The sequence below is a fragment of the Lynx rufus genome, unplaced genomic scaffold (genome assembly GCF_022079265.1).
Source record: "Lynx rufus isolate CCGP_SWC_20201006 ecotype Redwood Valley unplaced genomic scaffold, mLynRuf1.p SCAF_2, whole genome shotgun sequence".
Lineage (NCBI taxonomy): Eukaryota > Metazoa > Chordata > Mammalia > Carnivora > Felidae > Lynx > Lynx rufus.
In genome coordinates, this window is record NW_025814834.1 from 90043677 (window position 1) to 90061824 (window position 18148).

General features: G+C 35.6%; 1 protein-coding gene and 1 pseudogene across 1 annotated transcript in view; one reads left to right on the plus strand and one right to left on the minus strand.

The window, feature by feature from the left end:
* Window positions 1–18148, plus strand: part of LRP1B (LDL receptor related protein 1B) — a 1918909-nt gene that overhangs the window by 1502222 nt on the left and 398539 nt on the right. The window lies entirely within an intron of this gene.
* On the minus strand, window positions 8908–9393 carry LOC124515341 (peptidyl-prolyl cis-trans isomerase A-like; annotated as a pseudogene).

An 18148-nucleotide genomic window follows, 5' to 3' on the forward strand; every position in this document is an offset into this window, starting at 1 on the left:
GTTTTCTTAGACATTCAACAATGTGTGTGGATTGCTGACAACTTCACCAGAAAGCAGCAAGTGAGAAGTACAGGTTGCTCAAATGGCTGCATGTCGTATTGCTCCACATTACATGTAAAAATATACTATAACATACATGAAAGCCTATTTTGTGCCATATGTTCATTTATTTGTTCATTCACTCATTCGTTGGGACCCCACTGTCTATGTGCCCTAGACAGTGAATACGAAAGGAGACCCATGTACATGCACTCCAGCTACCCACGTCTAGGACCACCCCTACCTACTCTGGACATGCTCCTTCTTCTGGCTCGCTTCCTGGCCAGTAGACCTATTCTTGAGCATCTTTTCTTTGTGCCGTAATCTGGGGTTCCACCATCTGCTCCTTGGATCAAATGTTTGGCTCTTGTGCTCAGATCCTCTTGGGATATATCTTTATCTGCAGAGCAGGCTGAAAAGTTCCCTCTCCTACCATAAAAAGATGATTGGCAGCATGAAGTATATGTGCAGAAGTTTAGAGAAGGACAAGCCCCATAGGTTGGCTGCATAACAAAGGCTTCCCAGTGAGGCACAATTTGATGGTGACATTTGTCGGTTCTCAAACAAGTCCTTCCTCCTCTCATCCTCAGGTCTTTTTTCTTTTTTTCCATATAATGTATTGTCAAATTGGCTAGCATACAGTGTATACAGTGTGGTCTTGGTTTTAGGGGTAGATTCCTGTGATTCATTGTTTACATACAACACCCAGTGCTCATCCCAATAAGTGCACTACTCAATGCCCATCACCCATCCCCTACCCCCATCAACCCTCAGTTTGTTCTCTGTGTTTAAGAGTCTCTTATGGTTTGCCTCCCTCCATCTTTGTAACTATTTTTTCCCCTTCTTGTTCCCCCTGGTCTTCTGTTTCTCAAGTTCCACATATGAGTGAAAACATCTGATATGTGTCTTTCTCTGACTGCCTTATTTTATCTCAGACTTTCAACTGATGCACCTGGGTGGTTCAGTTGGTTAAGTGTCTGACTCTTGATTTCAGCTCAGGTCATGATCTCATGGTCTTGAGATCAAGCCCGCATCAGGCTCCACACTGAGCTTGAGACCTGCTTGGGATTCTCTCTTTCCTTTTTTCTTGGCTCCTCCCCAGCTTGAGCACGTTTGCACTCTCTCTCAAAATAATTAAATAAACATTTTTTAAAAAATCAGACTTTCAGCCAACCTTCTGTTTTTCAGACCCATCCAACCCTGTCATCAGTCATACCTGCCACCTCTAATTCCTGGGCTCTTCCAGAATTATGCAGTGGCAAAAAATTATAGATACTTAGCATTCATCTTCTCAAGTCTGAAGAGTTATTTATTACTAGAATGTCAGAATTCCAACTTCAAATGTTGTTGACATCTCTGCTATAATTCCATTTTTAAAATGTGTGTGTTTTTACATCTTGACTTTCATTAATGTAGAGTTTTGGAAGGGTGTGATGATAAATATTGTAGTCATATCTAACTGGAAAACTTTTCAGATTTTTGTTTCTGCTTATTCATTTACAACTAACATACTACTAGCTCTATATTTCCAAGTTTATACTAACATGATAGATGCACATATTTAGCCATTTATGCTTATGCATAAAGTATCAATTCTATATAAAAACTCATTTTTATTTTGTTAAACATTGACTCTCACATTTATTGTGAAAATTGCTACCTAGTTCATGCTTCTATTTACAGTTACTTCAGAATTAACCAAATATTGAATGTTGACATTGCAGCACAAATTTCCAGATATTAATACAATGCTTAATTTTAGTAGTGTAATGACAGAATTGTCATTTATTATCGATTATATGTAACTATAATAGCAAATCATTAAAATTCAAAATTATAGCAGAGGGTTCCATTAATAAAAATAGTAGTGTGATGATTTATAATGGAAGTTAATGCCACGCAACGCATTTCTCTGTAAGTAAAATTTTAGAATCAATTATCTTAATGTTTATTTTTGAAAGAAAGAGAGAGACAAAGGGAAAGGGAGACAGAATTTGAAGCAGGCTCCAGGCTCTGTGCTGTCAGCACAGAGCCCACCGGGGGCCTGGAACCTACAGACTATGAGATCATAACCTGAGCCAAAGTCAGTCACTCAACTGACCGAACCAGCTAGACACCCCTAGAATCAATTATTTTAAATGGCACTTACACATCTTCACATACATAAATTTACTCATCAGTAGTTCAGTGTTGAAAGTGGTATTTATGTTCTTTACTATGTCAATTATAATTTCAATTTTATTATGCCTTATTGGATTTCCTATAATCTCTCCTTATCCCAAATATTTTCCTTTATATCTCAGTCCCTTGATTTTTATTAGCTTTCTTCTTCTTCTTCTTCTTCTTCTTCTTCTTCTTCTTCTTCTTCTTCTTCTCCTTCTTGCCCTTCTGCTCCTCCTTCATAATGCCTTTTTAAATTTAATTCATTTGTACCTTCTATAAACTTTAGATATGAGGTAATTTTCTAATATGTTCTTCTGTTAGTACCTATATTCAGAAGCATATTATTTCCTAAGCCTTCGGATGAAATTCATTTTCCCTTTTTCTGAAGGTATTATATATTAATATAATGTTTTCTATTTCTATTTTCAATTGTTTTTCTGTGTGTGTGTATGTATGTAGTTTTTTGTTGTTTTTTTTTTTCTACACCAAATGTGGGGCTTGACCCTGAAATCAAGAGTCTACTTGACTGACTCTACTTGAGCTCTACTGACTGAGCCAGCCAGGAATCCCTTTCAATTGTTTTTCTCCTTTAGAAGGCAAACTTATTGTTAGATAATAACCAGCTTGTATGTTTTACCTTTGATTCTACTCAGATGACCTTCTTAAACCTTCAACTCAAAGGCAGAATGATACACGTCTCCTAACCTGATTTTCATTGTCTACCAGTGTTTCATCTACATGTTCTAGATAATGTGGTATTTTCTTCTGATCAAAATACCTGCATCTATGACATCTTAGCTTTGTGGAATATATCAAATACTATAGTCCTCTTCTTTCATCCTTCCCTCTACCACATTTGCCATCTGGGGAACTGCATCTCCATAGGTAAAATGACTTCTGCCAGCTTTCATTTCCTAGCTGTACTGCCATGTTGTTCAGTTGCTTCCTGGAATAGTTGAAGAAAAATAAATATTAAAGACCATAGTTAGGGAAAGGGAATTAGGATACTCTTAAAGAAGTAACATTTATACAGTAATATATGATCATTTGGTTTGCTTTCGTATGGATCTACTGTTTCTGAACTATGGAATAGGCAATGAGGTTGTAAAAACAATACACATTAACTTCTACTTTGATATATTTATTTTCCCTGCCTAAACATTCATGTTACTACATATGTTTCTTAGTCCGAACCCATTGGCCTTGTAATTACAGGATTTCTCTCCTTGATGTTGGGAGCAAAGTTTCCAACATTACTAGAATTTAGTGGTGATGCAAATTTTTACCTTGTATTTCTTCTGAGTTTTTTCCAAGTCATTTCAGTGGGAGATGCTGAATCAGAGATTTACCTCAGGTACCATTTAAATCAAGTTCCCCAACCTTCAGTCAAATGGTACAGTCCCTTTCCATGATATCTGTGGTCCTGGTTAGACCTAAGGAATATATTCTTTTAATGAAATGCTCTAGTTTTATTGCCTCTAAATTTTAATGCTATGAGGCTGGTCTTTAAAATTATTTACCTAAACTCTTTCTCTCTTAGTGTCAGATGAATTACCTTTACCTCTTCTTCTGAAGTTTCTGATAAATCTCTGCCTTTTATATTAGAAAACAGAAAATGCAAAGTAGAATCCGGAAATTAAAAAAAAAAAAGGATTTCATTTGCCAATAGAATAGCATGTTGAGAATTAATATCTGCCCCAAGGAAAATGGCTTCTCCTATAAAGTTAATTTTTTTAATACAGTATATCTCTCTTTATGAGAACAGAACAAGAATCTGAAAGTACATGTTTCTCAAAAGAGAGTAACATTAAAGGAGTAGTTTATTTACAAATGCAAAACAAAAAATGGGCTTCACTTACAAAAACTTCGTGAAAATCTATGGAATATGTTGAATGATCTGTCCTGATGTTTGTTTATTTTTCTACCAAAATATTGTATAAACACGTTTGCTGCCAAGGTCTTACCCATCCAGATGATAGTCCATTGGCTTAAAGGAATAAAAGAAATGTAATGCTGAATGTCACCTAAGCACATATAGCTTTTGTAACTTTCTTTCTTGATGAGCCCTAAATCTCATGGTTTGGTTTAGTAGACCCAGAGGATCTGGAGAAGAGGATCCAATATGATTCTGACACTAGTATAGCAAGCATTCAATGTACTGTTTTTTTAAAATAATTTTTTTAAACATTTATTTATTTTTGAGGGACATGGAGAGAAAGAGCATGAACAGGAGAGGAGCAGAGAGAGGGAGACACAGAATCCAAAGCAGGCTGCAGGCTCTGAGCTGTCAGCATAGAGCCCTACGTGGGGCTCAAACCCACAAACCACAAAATCATGACCTGAGCCAAAGTCGGATGCCTAACTGACTGAGCCATCCAGGCACCCCTAAAACTATTTGGTTTTAAGCCAAATATTATGACATTAATATGTATCATAACACAAAAAAAAAATCAAGGAAGCAAATTTCTCTTGCAATGGACTCTTATTCTTCATCAAAGATCAAATTCCTGAGCTCCTGAAAGAAAGAAATTACATTGTCTGAATCTCACAACCTTAGAATTTGCCCCAGCTGTTCCATTCAGTAGCATGAAGACTGGAGAGAATGTGAGGTTCAAGAAATTTCAATATTTCTTTCCTTGAAAGTGGTATTGGTGGGATATAATTGATGCTACCCACATAAAAGATATTAGCGCTAAGGGTAAAGAATGGGGCGAAGGCTGCTTTTCAGAGATTTGGAGAATAAAATTGACAGGAGTTGATAATCACTTGAATGTGGCAAGTGAAGAGAGGGAGGAGATGTTTGTATGTAACTCTGGTTTCCACCTTGAATTAGTGGGGAAGTCACAATTGATATAGGGAATACCAGATGAAGAACAAGCTTTGAGAACATTATCTTGACCTCAGTGTTGGATTTGTTAAATTTAATGGGCCTAGAAATATCTATGCTGAAAATATTTAAGTGACAGTTCAATTGGCCAGCATTTAGAAAGTGTGTTGAAGGTCACAGTTCTAGAGATATTATCTGATCAGTTCTACCTCTAAAATATATCTTGGGTCAGTCCATTTTTCCCCATCCCCATTGCCAGTGTCCTTGTCTTGCTCATCATTGCAATTGCCATTCTGGTTACAACTGTAGACAGTCTCCAACTTCTGTCCATAACTCTATAAATTGTGTTCCATAGAACCTCCAGAGTGATATGCTTTAAGAATAGGATTGTTTCATTTTTCTGCTTAAAAGCACTAGATTGCATTAAATCAAAATTCACACTTCTTGCTCTATCTTTAAAGACCTTGCAATATCTGTTTCACAGGATTTAAGATCGTTCCTGTGTGATTCTTGAGACTTAAGTCTAACTGGTCTTTTAGTTCTTCAAGTTTTCTACCTTAGATTTGTCATGTACGATTTCCTCTGCCTGGGAGGATATTTTCCTACCCCACCCTGTTTTCCCTTGTCAATATTTTTCTTATCCTTCATTTCTCTGTTTAAACATTACTTCTAGAGAATGGTCTGAAAAACCCAGTTCCTCACATTCTTCACCAATATGCCACAACTCAGTACCATAACTGTTTTCTTGACACTTGGCACAATGTGTAATTTTTTTTAAATTTATTTTCTGGTTTGGATATAACTTGTCCACTAGACTATGTGGTTGATGAGAGCAGGGACCACAGCTGATTTGTGCCCAGGAGACATATAGACTGAATTCCCATACTCCCCAGTTGCCCAGGTCTGTTCTGTTTTGTGCCTGCTGACCTGACATGACTGTTAACAACACCTTCTGACACTCTCATAAGTGTCTTAGTTTGGATGATAAATTACATGCCAGCTCATCAGGTATACTAGACAATAAATATTTGCTGCATAAATGAACAAATGGGAGGCTCTAATATATATGTTAAAAAATGTATGGAAAAGAGAGAATTTGAAGTGCAGCCCTATGGCTCACTGACAGTATAAGATATAAAGAGTATGAAAAGCTCTAGTGGAAACTGAATGTTTGTGTGTATATGTGAGTGTTTTTGCATGCGTGTAGTGTGTGTATTATCTCTTTATGAATTCATGAAACCTGTAGATGGAATCATCCATAGAGATATCTACAATTACAGTCTCTCAAAATGTTTTTTAAAATTTCTGTTTAGTTTACCATCGGTAACTAAACATTATATCTTATTTTTTTTTTTTTACTGGTATAAAGATTTCTTTGTGTCTAACTTTTCTTCTCTTGAAACTAAGGTCTATTACTGCTGTTCTGATAGTTGGTAGATAGTAGTTGGAAATGGAAAGGAACCATATCCCTATAATCTTCTATTTTACTGAAATCTGTAATCAAAATAATATTTATCTTAATTAATGGGCCCATTTTTTTCATTTTTAAATCATTAGAAAATTAATAGAAAAATAATAACTGAAATTTAATAAATGTCATTTAAGCTTTTTCTTCATAATTATTTCTTTAAATACTGATTTTTAAGGATCTAAAAATTCAGTCAGAATATTTAGATATTTAATATATAAGAGATAACATCTAGAATTTATTTTAAATATTTTACTTTTAAATATATATCTTTTGCTATATGTTGACATTGAGAACTGCTATTACTTTATATTATTTTGAAATTATTCAGTTATTCACTCAGAAAGATATTGTGTCCATTGGTCATATAAACTTATATGAATATAGTTTTGAAAAATATATTTCTCTAAAATATTTAGCATATTTAGACATTTAGATTTTAGAACCTTTTTAAAGAAAGCACTTACAGGCAGAATTTTAAAAATAACTTCGCAGGCTGTTAATGAATGTAACATGTTTTGATTTATAATCTCAGAATTTTCACTTTTTTTAAATGCAAAGAAAAATTAGAAAATTATTTCAGTTAATTATAACACATTTTTCCATTAGTATTCAAAGTATCAGGTTTCATTTATCCAGAGCAGAAAACTGACTGAATACCTCTATTTATCTAGAAGATATCAAGAAATACCAAGAAAGTAATGATTCAATGTGTATGTATTTGCATATATTTATATATTGACAGATACATATGTATGTGTAGGTATGTCTGTATACCTCAAACACACACACACACACACACACACACACACACACACACATATGCATACATCTTTCACATCCATCCATGCATCATGCACATGTCTTTCACATACATTTATACATACACATATTGTGTGTGTGTGTGTGCATGTGAGTGTTTGCTCATGCACATTTACATATATGTGTGTATATATATCCAGGAATAGTGCTGAAAATTTTAATTTTATTTCAAGCAAAAACAACATAGAAAATTAAGCAAAGTAAATTATAAAATACAAATAGTTACTTTGTGTTTCACATTAAAAATAATGAAGTTTATGTTTTGTTAACATTAAAAAATACTATCTCTGTATGTGAATAGTATTTATTGATGAATAGGGCCTGGAAGAGAGGAGATAGATGGGTATAAAAAAGTACATGGGCTTTGGCAACAACAGATAGATCTGACTTTGAATCTAGGTTTTGCCACTTGTGTACTCTCAAAAAAGTCATTTGCCTCTCTGCCCTCAGTTTCTCCATCTGCTAAATTAAAATTATGTATTTACGTGATGTACCAACAGGAACACATTGTTAAACAATGAAAAATGTGATTTCTGTACTCAGCTTTCAAGCATGTGGGTGCCAGATTCACCCGTCATGTTCTTAAAGGATGTTCACAGACCCAAGTGCTTTCAGAGTAGGAATGATTATTGGCATGGTCTCAAAATCTTGTCCTGTGGGAACTAGCAAGATTTATCCTGGGAAATGAAACAATGCATGACTCCATCTTACAACCGTGAGATCATGACCTGAGCTGAAATCAAGAGTTTAATGTTTAGCTGACTGAGCCACCCAGGTGCCCTTCACATCTTCTTTATCCATTCATCTGTTGATGGACACTTGGTCTGTTTCCAAATCTTGACTATTGTAAATAATGCTGCAATAAACAGAGGAATGCTATTAAAAAGAGATAGAGAAAAAAATAACGCATGAAAGCTAGCTTTAAATGTAAAGAGCTGACATTTTCTCTGTTTGGTAGGTGGAATTATGAATCTTGAACACCATATAAAGTAAGTGGGTATGATTATATTGCAAGTATCACCCAGGTAGAGAAGAGATGTGACCATGCTTCCATTCCTTCCTGGAGATTTCTGTTAGGGGATTCTTGATAGCTATAGGCTTGAAGGAAAGATCAAGTTCAGTCCTGTGGGAATTTTTGGAACAAACAACTATGACTTCTGGATTTGGAGTGAATTTTTGTGCTGGGGGTGGGGTCATGAATTAATGTTAAACAGTTTTTAAACATTCACCAAAAATGTATTTCCTGGATTGAATCTGATATGAGAAGAATGAATTTATGCCTCCATCACAGATTTTTCAATTATTTTTTTTTTGCATCTCCAAGAGACAGATATCATTTCCAATTTTGCAGGTTAGTAACTAAGTTCTTTCGTTGTTATTTTGTTTTCATTTTCATAAGTTTATTTCATAAATTTAATTCTGCAATCCAGCTGGACTTGGAGAGGAGTAAGGAAAATATGGAACCCATAGAACTGCATCAAGAACACAAAGATTATAGGATATTTCAAGTAGATGGGGGTGAAGAGGTGCTCTCCTGAGCTACAGAAGGAATGGTCTGGTAGGTAAGATAAAACACAAGTCAAATTTATTAGATTTGTCCACAGTCAGCAATGGTGATCTTCTTCGTGGTCTTGACATTCCTGGACCCAAAGCATTCCATGGCTTCCACAATATTCATGCCTCTTTCACCTTACCAAAGACCACATGTTTTTCATCCAATCACTTAATCTTGGCAGTGCAGATGAAAAACTGGGAACCATTTGTTTTGGGTCCAACATTTGCTATGGACAAGATGCCAGGATCCATCTGTTTCAAGATGAAATTCTTATCAAATTTCTCCTCATAGATGGACTTGCCACCAGTGCCATTATGGCATGTGAAGTCACTCTGGCACATAATTGCAGAATAATCCTGTAAAAGCAGGGATCTTTATAACCAAATCATTTCTCCCTACTGCTCAGAGCACAAAAGTTCTTGCTATCTTTGGAACTTTGTCAGCAAACAGCTGGAAAGAGACAAGGCCCAAGGGCTCGCTGTCCACAGAGATATTGAAAAACATGGTGGAGGTGACCATGGTGGGGTGGTGGGTGTGGCACCCAAGTGGCAGTGTCTGCAAGGCCTATACTAAGTTCTGTATCAAGTCATATATCTCAAGATTGCAACTAGAACTTGAAAGCAAATTGTCTCCATGTCTCTAAGCTTATGCACAATTATTAAATCCAAGTATGGATTTATAGGGAGCCAGTGTATGTGAGTGTATGCTTTTCTCCAGAAGTAATATTCAGTCCTGCTGAATCCAATAATCTGGTCCTATGATTAGACATAGGCAAATGAAATAGAAAGTAGAGAGAAAGATTTCTAGGTTGCTAACAAAAGCATTCTGGAAATAATTTGCTTTGGTTTCTATTTGGTTAGAAATGAAATCAGAATTGAATTGACTTAAAGAGAAAATAGTAAGTAGATCAATAGAGAGGTCACAATGATACCAAATAACGTTTTTGTTAGAAATAAATGTGCAGCAAAAGTGGAAATCCAGGAGGTAATTATGTGGATGATTTTATGTTTAACACCTTAGACAGGAAGCAGTTCTTAAATATTTCAGTGGTTTTTTAAAACCAACGAAGTTTATACTTAGATTAGAAAACAAAGGACAAACAACGAATACTTATCTTGAGTGGCTGCTTTAGAATCTCTATAAACATTCAAACACCTAATTCATTGTGGCAAAGAACATGGGGTCATATACTAGATCAGAGCAGTTTGTACAGTGCAGCCCTGTGTTTGATCAAAATGAAATGACTAATGCTCTTATGTGGCCTTTTGAAAATAAAAAGTTAGCACAAAGCCATGATAATGGCTTTTATTTTAATAATTTTATAGTAATGATTTAATCTGCCTAATATGGGAAGGTATGAGTAAAAATGACAGGACTCTTACACCTTCATATACGATCAATATCCTCTCATGGGAATGTGGGCTATTGGCCGCTTATGTAACTGAGGGTGAATATTAGTGCCCTGGCACTCAGTTTTGTGACCAGTTATATCATTTTAAGCTCAGATGCTTTTGAAATAAGTAATAGCAGAAGAGCAAACAGCTGGGGTATCAGCATGCAGAGAGAAAAGGAGCAAAGCTGCAAAATGAATTTACAAATGTTACCAGAGGAACTGAAAATTCTGAGAAGTCCGAGATCCAATGTACTTTAGTAAATACCAGCTATATGAAAAATGTCTACAAAGTACACAACATTATTTTGGACTTACATCTACCACCTCCCACCTCTTAACCTTTCTCCCTTTCTCTTGACATACTAGATAAAACTGTTGACTAATATGATTCACAATCTCTCTGAGGTCATGGAACCTCAGAACACACAATGGAACACACAATGTATTATGTCCTAATGTGCACAGTATCTGTGAACATTGCACATTGAAACTGTGATCATGTATATTCATTAATAACTAGGTAGCAAAATTGTGTGATTTTGATGAATTTCTCTGTGAGAAGATGAGACACCGGGATTACTGTATTTTTTGCAAAAGAGAAGCACATTGTTTTCTTTTTCACTTTAACCAAGCAGGAGGGTTTCTAAGGCCTCACTAGGTTACCTTTGTTCACATTAGCTTGCCATTGTGTTTTTTAAATTCACATTTTAATAGCAGTCATATAAATAATGTAGTAACTGCCAGCAATCAGATTACATTCTTATTCTGTCATTTAAGCAACATGCATTACAATAATAAAATGACTTTTATACAACATGTTTATTCTGTTCTTCAAAGCAGGATTTCTTCCACATCTTTCTTAGTGCCTTATGAAGAAGAGGTGGTCAGTATATCTTTTTTTAAGTGATGGGAGAATATGAACAATGAAGTAAAGCCAGAGAGCAACTTTTGTGATTTGGCCACCTTAATGGCACAAGATTTTAAGAAAAAATGTTCAGAGAGGAAAAGGTTTGTGATATTATCTAATATAATGCCAGCATGGAGAAAAGGTAGGACATCCCGAATGTATATAGTTTTCCTTTCTGCTAAATTAAGATAGATAACACTATGTACATATTTAGTCAACATAAAACACAAGCACTCATAGCCACATTTTTATAAGATGGAATATAAAATAAAAAAGTTACTTCATATATATGTATACATACATATACACACATATATATACACACACACACACACACACACATATATATATACACACACACATACATAAAAACATACATACACACACACATATCTGTATGACACATAAAGAGGATATACCCTAAATATTCAGGAAATACTTTTCATTCCTTTTCCATGTGAGATATACTGGTGGTGGATTTTCTTGCTCTCTGATATTACCAGGTACTGAAGATTCAGGTTTCTCTTCCACATTACCACAATCCACAGGATCATCTGGGACCCTGTCTTTCTTTACTTTAGGGCCTGGAAGTATCATGGGTCATTGAAGTTAGATGCCCATGTGGGCAGTTCAGATAAGATTCACCAAAATCTCAGAGCACATATTCCACTTCTCTGGATGATGCATGGTTGCCAGTCAGTAGGATCAGCTGAACAGATGAAGTAGTGATTCAGTACAGGCAACATTGGATGGCAAGGGAAGGTCTATAGGTGTTAGCCCTGCTTTCAAAATGCTTTTTGATACCTAGAAGAAATGGCAAAGGAAGTGGGTGGAGGAGATTCTCAATGTGGACTCTCTGGTCCATCTAGATGGACAGACCTTATCTCCAGCTCCAGAAACCTCTGAAGGTGTAGGTCACTCACCTCCTTTGCAAGAATCAATAACACTTATTAGATCATCTAGGAAGTTTAGCTAGTTTATTTATTTTCAGTCATCTTTCAAATCTCTTGTTCTGACATCAAGTTAATTTGCTACATTGTTCTTGATTCTTGATTTTTTTTCAAGAAAATGTAGTTTATCCAATTTCTTAGTTTTGGCTTTTAGAAATATTTCAAATGTAAACTTCAAAGTTTATTTTTAAAAGTAAAAACTAAGCATTAAAATAGTATTTACTCATGAATTTTTTCAAGTTTTTATTTAAATTCTTTTTTTTAATCTTTTTAATGTTTATTTATTTTTGAGACAGAGAGAGACAGAGCATGCGCAAGGGGGGGGCAGAGAGAGGGAGACACAGAATCCAAAACAGGCTTGAGGCTCCCCGCGGTCAGCACAGAGCCCGACTCGGGGCTTGAACTCATGGACTTTGAGATCATGACCTGAGCCAAAGTCAGATGCCTAATGGACTGAGCCACCCAGGCACCCCTTTGTTTAAATCCTAGTTAACATCCAGTTTAGTATCAGTTTCAGGTGTAGAATTTAGTGACTTATCACTTACATACAATGCTCATCAAAACAAGTGCCCTCATTAACTCATCACTTATTTAACCCATCCTTGCCTACCTCCCCTCTAGTAACCCTGTTTGTTCTCTGTAGTTAAAAGTCAGTCTCCTGGTTTGCCTCTCTTTCTTTCTTTTTTTGCCCATATGTTCATCTGTTTTGTTTCTTAAATTCCACATATGAGTGAAATCATATGGTATTTATCTTTTCTGAGTTATTTCGCTTAGCGTAATACTCTTTGGCTCCATCCATGTTGCCATATGTATGCCTTTGACAGAGAGAAAGTCAGTTACAAGGAAGTAAAGACATAATAATATTTTATGTGTAACCTCACATAGGCACCATGCTTGTGCTGGAAATTCAATGCAGAACAGGACACTGAAGGTCCCCGCCCTCAAGAGCTTCTAGTCTAGTAAAACAGAAAACATGGGCTAAGACTTTAAGAATATTTTTTATTGGGTGGGGGGTGCCAGGGTGGCTCAGTCAATTAAGCATCTGACTTCTGCCCAGATCATCATCTCGTGGTTTGTGAATTCAAGCCCCCAGCGGGGCTCTGTGCTGACAACTCAGAGCCTGGAGCCTGTTTCTGACTCTCTGTCTCCCTGTCTCTCTGCCCCTACCTGCTCATGCTCTGTCTCTCTCAAAAATAAAAATAAACATTAAAAAAATAATTTTTTGTGATCCCTAAAATATTTTGAGAGAGTGAGAGAATAAAATCACCATAATGTCACTAGGTCTAGCTGTGATATTTACCATAGAAGTTAATAGAGTTTAATAGCTACTTAGAAAACTAGAAAGTTTTATTCTGATTAGCTCATCCTTTGACATCCAGATGTTAAAAGAGTTTTATTCTCTTTTAAAGGGAATCATAAAGACACCTAAAAGGAAAACATTTTTTATTCAAAAAAAATCTGTCTTTAGATTTCTGCCACATTAAGAACTTTTTTTTTAATTGCCATTGGTTATTAAGAATAAAGCCTTGATGAACTTATGAAATCTTGGGAAGGCTAATTTGCCTCTCTACTATCAGTCATTGTTCCAAGATTTAAATTTCATAAAAAGAACAGCCGTCTGCAAAACTCTTTGCTACTTAGATTACAGAGTTTTAGTATCCATTTGAGCACTGCAATTTGTGGATAGCATAGATGACAAATTGTAATTTTGTCTTTTCTGTGAAGTTTTACACTGAAGACTCTTGAATGGTTTAAAGTGTCACATTAAAACAGTCTTGGCAAGTGTGAATGCATAACTATATATTTATATACTGCATTAACAAAAAGAGTAGCATCAAATACAAGTTCCATCCATAACATGTGGCTAATAATTCATGGTCAGCAAAAATAAAAGACAGTGTTTAGAAAATGTGTGGAACATTTTTTTCATTAATTGATTATTTTATTCATACAACAAATACTTAGTAAATTTCTATATTGTGTCAGTCTCTCTCTTATGGGACCTGGGGGTAAAGCAATGTATAACTTCCTGCTGTATTGAAGTTCACATTATAGTGCAGGAGACAGATAATAAACTGAATTAAATACATTCATCAAATTGTTACAAATATTTTGAAGCAAAAGACACAGGACAAAGGAATGATTTATACAGAGTAAATGGTAATATTTTAAACACAGTGGTCAGTGAAGCATTCTTGAAGGATGTAACATCTGAGCAGAAGTCTCCAGGGTATGAGGAGAGCTGAGGAATGAGTGTTCAAGAAAGAGGGATGGCCTTAAGTGCAAAAGCCCTGAGATCGAAGAATGCTTGAGAAACCAAAATAAAGCAAGAAAACCAACAGAGCTGAAAAGAGCAAGGGGTAAGTAAGAGTTGATTAGGTCAGAATGATTACTGGAGGCCATACCATCCTGGATCTTGCCATCATAGGAAGGGCTTTATGTTTATTCTAAATAAAATTAGAAGCTTCTGTAGGATTTGGGGAAGTATGAAATCATCTGACCTTGTTTTAGATTATTCTGCTTTCTAGACTAAAGAAAAGGAAAGTAGAATTGCTATACTACTTTTTAGAATTACTGTAGCTCAGGGTATCACCCTGCATAAATTTAAGAATGCAGTAAGCACTGTGCGAATACTGAAATAAGAAAGCATTTTCTTTCGAATTTGTCTATCAAAATGAAGCTCATGAGCTATTAGTGCCATTTAACCAAACCAGCATAATTATTTATGAACAGTGAGCCTAGGATTTGTATTATAGCAGAAGTTCTAGAGAAAGATTCCTTAGGATCCTGCAGTGTCTCAAAAATGTTCCACCGTGGCCAAAAAATACAAGATCAAAAATGATTATTAATTTTAGTAAATAATTATTAAAGTTGCAATTCATAATATTTTCCTCTAAGATGTTTTGGACAATAATAAGGAATGATCAGGAGAAAACGTAAGAGTTTATTTTTCCTTATTGGGGAAAATATTTAGATTCAAAACACCTAATCAAAGGATATAGTATACTTTGACATACATAGGGGCGCCTGGGTGGCTCAGATGGTTGAGCGTCCGACTTTGGCTCAGGTCATGATCTCACAGCTCATGAGTTTGAGCCCCGCGTCAGGCTCTGTACTGACATCTCAGAGCCTGGAGCCTGCTTCAGATTCAGTGTCTCCCTCTCTCTCTGCCCCAACCTACTCACATTCTGTCTCTGTCTCTCTCAAAAATAAAATAAAAACATTCTTTTTTTAATATATGATTATTTTATCAGAGAATTTCATCTTTTCATACTTCACCAGGTGCCACTCTCCACTGAAGATAACCACACATTAAATCATCATTCATGGGGTTTAACTCCCAGCCTTACCCTTCAATTACCTGACCTGTGTATGGCTCCTCATCCTTAAATTGGAGATAACAATTCCACCTACTTACATAGTGGTCATGACAATAAAGTGAGTTAGAGCATGTCCCTCCAGCAATACTAGCCCATGCTTATAACCACTAGGCACATCACAGTGCTTTAGAGAGAATTAATATGATTCACTTTGTAGTCTGAATTCTGTTGTATTTACATTAGAGCATGACACACAGTATAATTACAAACAAAGTGAAAGGAAAATAAAACTGTCTTTGAGACATTCAGGAAGATCCACTATCAGCTCTGAGATATTGTAACTGTAATGCATAGCAAACTTCTTTTGAAGTCTTTTAAAGTTATAAACTAATGTTTGAATACATCACTCCACATATGAGGCAGGTATCTGTGGCTGCATTTATGACTTCTTGTCCAGAAGAGTAATCCAAATGCTAATGTTTCATTTTTAATTTTTTTAAGTTTATTCATTTTGAGAGAGAGAAAAAGAGCCCAAGTGGGGGGCAAGGAGAGGGGGAGAGAGAGAAAGAAAGAGAGAGAGAGAATGAATCCCAAGCAGGCTCTGTACCACTAACACAGAGCCTAATGTGGGGCTCAAACCCACAAGCACAAGATCATGACCTGAGCTGAAGTTGGACACTTAACCAACTAAGCCACCTATGTGCCCCCACATGCTAATGTTTTGATCATAAATAATTGAGGATTAACATTAGAAATTTTGTGTTAGATGATTTTTGTGAGCACTCTTTCAGTATGGTCAAATTTTACTGGATCTTAGATTGATATATTTAATTGGATTTTTAGAAGGTCCCAGTGTCAAAGGGTTGCTGGGATTTACACTTTTAATAAAACCCCTACTGGGTCATTCAACAGCAGCTAAAGGGTGAAGAAGAGGAAGCAACACCAGGTCTGTCTTCTCTGTGAGGCTGCAGCAGGTGCTGGTGTCTAGGAAGGTCTACAGCAGTGGCACCTGTTGTTGGATCTACACTCAATTGCCAGTGAGAAGGAGAACTGAAATGATAGAAAACAAATTGAGGAAAAGATTTGGATTCCAAAATAACCTCATGTAGAAGCAGAAGTGCTTTTGAACTAAAGATACAGCTTGAAAGCAACTTGGCATGTTTAACAGCTTACATAATCTTTTTATGTATGGAAAGTTCTGAAGAAAAATTGTATTAGTTCTGAAGAAAAATCTCTAAACACATTCAAATCCAGAATCAGAAGTTACATACTCCCAAGACCTCCTCTTGATGTGGGCCATTGGAAGGAGATTTAGAGTTATTGAAATTACCATTTATGTTGACAGAAACTTGAACAGTGGGAGATAAACCACAAAGTTAAAGAACTCATTTCAGGCTGGAACACTCATCCATCGTCTCTTTAACAGCAATTTGTCCCTCACTACTTTCTTTCCAGAGCATCATTTCTTTGTATCTGTTCTTAGAGCCTCGGTGCCACTGGCTACCAAATTAGCTTCAATTCTGTCCCTAAGATGATCTCTGGTCACTCTCATATCTACTTTACCTCTCTAATAGGAATTCTGTAACTTTACAGTTGTTTCTGAGGAAAATTCCACTTTTTATCCAAAGCCATTATTAAATAAAAGAAGCTGTTTGTGAGCCAGATCCAAAGTTGAGTTCTTATTTTTCCATAAGACTTTTGGTTCTGTTCATTCCTTGGATTATTTTCTCAGCCAAGTGGCTTTAGATTTCAGCAAGCAATATCAGAGTCATGTTGAGTCTTTTCCACCAAATTAATAAAATGCTTTTTGTCTAGAATGCTGAAGAGAAGTAGGCTGTGTTTATAGCTAATATATTAATTTCCAGACTTCAAGGAACTTTAGCTTCTTAAGCTGAACTCATTAGAAAAATAATGTACAATGTTGTTTGTTTTACAGTAATTATTTCTAATCGAACACATAATTAATGATATTTCCAGTTACCTTAACTTTCTTTAGAGAATTTTATGTATAAGAGCATTATTACAGGGGCATCTGGGTGGCTCAGTTGGTTAAGCATCTGACTTTGGCTCAGGTCATGATCTCATGGTTTGTGAGTTTGAGTCCCACATTGGGCTCTGTGCTAACAGCTCAGAGCCTGGAACCTGCTTCCAATTCTGTGTCTCCCTTTCTCTCTGCCTCTCTCTCTCAAACTCCCTCTCTCTCTCTGCCTCTCTCTCTCAAAAATAAATAAATGTAAAAAAATTAAAAAGAGCATTATTATAAATGATGGAGGAGAATGAAAATAAGTAGGCACAATATAGTGATTGGTATACGTATACTATATATGATTGGTATACATATATAATAGATATATATCACTACATATATAACATGATATATATCATGGCTCCTAAAGAATAGGCATTGGGATTTATACTGTGACTTTATTACCTTACAACACGACTTGAATATAGAAAATACTACACATCTATAATGAGTAGTTAAATGCGTGAATATATTTTCTATCTATAAAGGAACAGTATAATGGAAATTGTGTTTTTTCTTTCCAACAGTGACCTCAAATTATTTAGCCATGCTTTATGCAGCACGTTTGAGAATTGCTTTCATGAAAGCATTAACTGATGAATGTCCGCGGACCTGGAATTAATGCTTATTATTGAATTAACTGTATATTGTGTGCCATGCTACTATACATAATTGGCC